The sequence below is a fragment of the Drosophila nasuta genome, unplaced genomic scaffold, assembly GCF_023558535.2.
Source record: "Drosophila nasuta strain 15112-1781.00 unplaced genomic scaffold, ASM2355853v1 ctg14_pilon, whole genome shotgun sequence".
In the NCBI taxonomy this organism is placed as follows: domain Eukaryota; kingdom Metazoa; phylum Arthropoda; class Insecta; order Diptera; family Drosophilidae; genus Drosophila; species Drosophila nasuta.
Window position 1 is genome coordinate 1,193,245 of NW_026869386.1, and position 4,898 is coordinate 1,198,142.

At 38.0% G+C, this 4,898-nt stretch overlaps 1 long non-coding RNA gene across 1 annotated transcript; it reads right to left on the reverse strand.

The window, feature by feature from the left end:
* Positions 1-316: 316 nt before the first annotated feature.
* LOC132797586 (uncharacterized) lies at positions 317-4,898 on the reverse strand. Its single transcript, XR_009633731.1, has 3 exons — positions 3,337-4,898; positions 627-2,153; positions 317-566 (listed from the first exon to the last, which is right to left on the reverse strand). It is a non-coding gene; the product is annotated as an uncharacterized LOC132797586 (long non-coding RNA).

Below are 4,898 nucleotides of genomic sequence, written 5' to 3' on the forward strand. Positions count from 1 at the left end.
TGTTGTGTTGTGTTTCATTAGTGTTGGGTAAACGTTGTCGAATAGCATCGTATTTCGAACAGTTGAGAATTGCATGTGAAGCGCTATCGATAAATCCGCAAGTATCGCACAAGTCGTCTATAGTAGAGGTTGAGAACTATCGATAGTCTGCGCCATCGATAGCGAGCGATTATTTTTCTCAAACCATCGATAGTGCTATCGGTAGTGTGATGCTTATTAATTGTTAAATGTAAAAAGAATCTATAAAATGAAATTTAGACAAAACTTTATTGAATTCATAACTCTTAAAAATAAAAAATACATTTCATTTGTTGCTTTTGTGTTATACAAATTAATAAACCATTTCATACAATTAATAAACATTTTCATTTAGCTTCTTCGTAGAGCCATTTGTTCTTATTGAGAAACAATAACATGTTAATGTTTTCCTCCTTCAGTCGAGTTCGGCGATCGGAGACTTTTTGTCCGCCCTTGCTAAACATGCGCTCGGACTCCACTGATGTGGCGGGTACGCACAAAAATTTAAACATTACGGTTTTTATAAATTCCAGATCCGTTTTGTTCATCTGAAATTATAAACAAAAACTGAATTTACTGAATTTTATTTAGTATATATGTATGCTTACTTGTACCCAGATAAGAGGATCTGTATTCTGGGATGCTACACTTCTTTCTAGATATTGCCGTTTTACGATTATTGCATCACTTCGGCTGGTGGTTGGTTTTTCATTTGTTTTCATTTTAACAGAATCAAAAAATTGTTTTTTCTTTTGAAGTTGTAGGTTCCAATTCCACAATGGGTTTCGAGATTTGCTGTGATGCAATGACAAGCTCACTTTCTAAAAGAACGGATGCTTTCTCAGCGTTGTAATCATTGCGGAATCCGATTTTTTTGAACCTCGGATCCAAAATAGTTCCAATTCTGGTAATGCTTCTTTCTTCATATTTAAAAAGCCTTTTTGTTATTGAATCCAACAAACATTCTTGCAGCGCTTTGCCTTCGGTCGTATTTAACAATAGTCAGTTTGTGAACTTTGCGGTATATTCCGTAAACTATTGGTATTATTACAGAAATCGTGATGTACTTGCGTCGGAAATTTGCTCTGTCACATCTTGAAATAGTGCCAATAGGTTGTATATGTCCTCTAATATAATTATTTCATTGGCAGTAAATGGCAGAGGTGCATTTGCTGTGGCCAATAACACTTTTGAAATCGCTTTGTTTGTTTTTATTATGCGCTCTATCATAAAGTAGAAGCTGTTCCACCTAGTTGGCATTTGGCACAAATTGTTATTTTGAATTTTTAAAGCGTCTTGCACAACAAGATTCAAGCTGTGTGCGAAACATAGCAAGTTGCGAATTTTTAAAATATCACATGCTTTTAGCATTGAGCTTGCATTATCGGTCACAATGCACACTGTTTTGTCCAAAACATTGAATTGCTCTAAGACACCTTTCAAAGTTTCAGCAATATTTTGTGCCGAATGATTCGTAGCATCTTTTAATTTTTCTGTGCTGAGTGACGCTGTTCGAAACTGAAAGCCATCGATAAAATGGCAAGTCACAGTTAAAAATGCATCATTTTCGCATGTCATAGCAATACTAGTTGTTTCCCTTAATTTGGTTTTTAGGGTGAGAACAGCCTCGTCAAATACACCCTTCACCAGCACATCTCTTAGATGGGTTTTGCTTGGAATTTTGTACATTGGGTCAAGGATTTGGGTGTACTCGATAAAACCTTCACATTCAACTATATTGAAGGGTTGAACATCCTTTGCGATTATCTTGGCTAATACACGATCGATGTCCCTCTTCCGTCTAGAGTTGGTATCATAAGAAATGGATGGTTTGAAATACGAAGAGATCGAGTGCATGCTCGATCTTGTGCTGCTGCTTGATGATGCAGGTAAATTTGAGTCATTGAACTCTGCAGGTTTGGCAACAGCGTCATCGATGCCTGGATGAAATCGTTTTAGGTGATCTCTTAGATTTATCGTGTTGCCACTCGTCTTATATTCCTTTCCGCAATTCAGACACTTCGCCAGTTTTTTTATCGTCAGATCGCTTAAAGTACTTCCATACCTTCGAAATCCCTTTCTTCCGTTTGAGGGCTTCTTGCTGTGTGTTGCTTGCGTCCGAGTCAGCGCTGCTGCTACAAAAGTATTTCTTTAATAACTTCCAAAATTTTTATCTGATCGCACCCAAATTCTCAGGAATCATAACTAATACAACTAACTAACTATTCGCAACTCTAGCATTAAAATTACGCTTGTTATTCGATTTTTTTGATTTGCGGGGGCGGAAGTGGGCGTGGCAAAAATTTGAAACAAACTTGATCTGCATGCAAACATAACAAATGCTGTCGAAAAAAAAAATATAGCTCTATCTCTTATAGTCTCTGAGATCCAGTGTTTCATACGGACGGATGGACAGACGGACAGACGGACATGGCTACATCGTCTCGGCTGTTGACGCTGATCAAGAATATATATACTTTATAGGGTCGGACATGCCTCCTTCTACCTGTTACATACATTTCCTGCCGGCACAAAGTTATAATACCCTTCTACCCTATGGGTAGCGGGTATCAAAAATCGTCCGCGTGTAGGAATAGACTTGGGGCCATTTTGCCTGTTGTCCTGTCGTGTACAAGTTAAAACAAATAAAAAAGCTACAGTCGAGTTTGCTCATGCTACCCATTTTGAATAAAAGCAAAAAATTGTTGCGGTATTCTCAAAATATACCAAAATAAAAAAAATAATGTAAAAATTCTAAAAATATGCCAAACAGTATATGTATGTTGTGTATCAATATAGGACCGCATTCAAAATATACCATAGACGGCACAATATACCAGATTCTCAATCAAACTAACTAAGACCCCTAGTAAGTAGGCGTTTTTGTCCATACAAAATAATTGCTTTAATAACTTTGACAATTTTTATCTGATCGCAACCAAATTTTCAGGAATGACAGTTACTATAGGTTCTATTGTGTATATTGTATGTAAATTCGCGACTCTAGCTTTAAAATCATTAATCATTCGATTTTTGTTAATTTGCGGGGGCGGAAGTGGGCGCGGCAAAATTTGAAATAAAATGCTATCGAAAAAATTATAGCTCTATCTCTTATCGTTTTTTTGAGATCCAGTGTTTCATACGGTCAGACTGACAGACGGACGTGGCTAGGTATCGGCTGTTGACGCTGATCGGAGATGCCTTCTTCTACCAGCTACATACATTTCCTGCCGCACAAAGTTATAATACCCTTCTACCCTAAGGGTAGCGAGTAAAAAAAAAAAAAAGTTGGGCTGAGGCAACTACCTTGGCACATACCTTTACTTATCGTCACTTCACAATTTCCTTTGATTTGAGTCCTCCTACGTAACTAGCTTGCTATCCAATTGACTAGATGCCTATCAAAATCCAATTCATCAAGCTTAGTCTGGAGGATGTCTATGTTCACGCAGTCAAATGCCTCCTTGATGTCTAGACAGGCTATTAATTCTTAGTATAGCTTGGACTTTAGCGATTAAATTTAGTTGATCAGATCGTTGGTGCACAAGGCAGTAGATATATGACGGCGAAATGCATATGATCTCTCTCTTTCCCCATTCTTTGCTTTACTAGTCCCTCTACTATTTTGAAAAGGACACTCAAAAGGCAGATTAGTTTGTAGTTGCTGACTATTGAGGTGTCCGAACCTTTCTTGGGAATGGGGACTACTCTAATTCTTCTCCAGCTTCTCCATTTCTTGTTAAGCATCTCCCGCTCAGGTTGTGTAAAATTTTGGAAAATGAGGACTGTTTGTAATCCTCACATCATGCGCTGACCATTTAATATTGTTTGTAAGTGAGTGTGGGGAGCCATCATTAAGGCAGATAAAGCTCGCGTCCATGGCAGCATCCTCCACGAGGTGACCTTTGGAGTCGGAGCTTGGACTTGGCAGGATGTTGACTTGGCGTTTATGTCTCCCTCGACTAATGAAGGGTTATTTGTTCGCAGCAGAGGTGGAGGTGTAGATTCCTAACCCTCCATTACCGCCTTCCCTAAGCTTGCAACATAATTTATAATTTGGTATGCTACAGTTTCTTTTGTTCTTAACCCAAATTACTGACAGTATAGCTATATATATATATGTTGTTGATGAGATACATATAAAGAAGTTGTTTATTGTTGTTTTATGATGAGGAAATATATTCAAGGGAAAGTTTACTAGCTATTTTCCTTGCATCTATCTCATCTGCATTGGCAGAATTTACGAAATCCCTTAGTTCCACAATGCTGAAAAAAGACTAATGGTATCTTCTCTGCACTCTGTAACAAAGGTTGCAATTTTGCTGCCTACCATTCTGAGCTTCTCCTCAGCAAAGATTAGATTTGGGCTGGATGCTAATTTTATTGCTAGAATAATTGGATCTGGCCGATCTGGGGTTGCCTGCAAAGTGTTTGGTTAACTGAGGGAAATTTAACGCACCAAGCGAAGGAGACGTAGCTCTCTGTAAAATGTTTGCGTCTTTTCTAGAAATATTTTCAGTAGCCATAATTTTTTTGCAGAGTATTCTTTTTTCCTAGCTGGACAATTAGGGTCAGGCGCAATCGATCACATCAGATGCTTCATCAGGCGTTGCTCTTCCAATGCTTAGCCAAGTGACTACAGACAAAACAGCAGAAACATTGGCAAAAGTATACGAACGGTTCAACAGACATTTTGGAATATACAAGCTTTATTTCTTTGGGAATCTTTGCTTCCTTGAACCATATTTTTACTCTTCCGGTCGGAATAAGCTGACCATTAACCCTAGATTCGTTTAGTGTATAGTATGTTCAACCTGTGCTATTGGGATGTGAGATTTTATGTTATTTAATTTACCAGTATCAGAAAGGTTTTGGGAAAT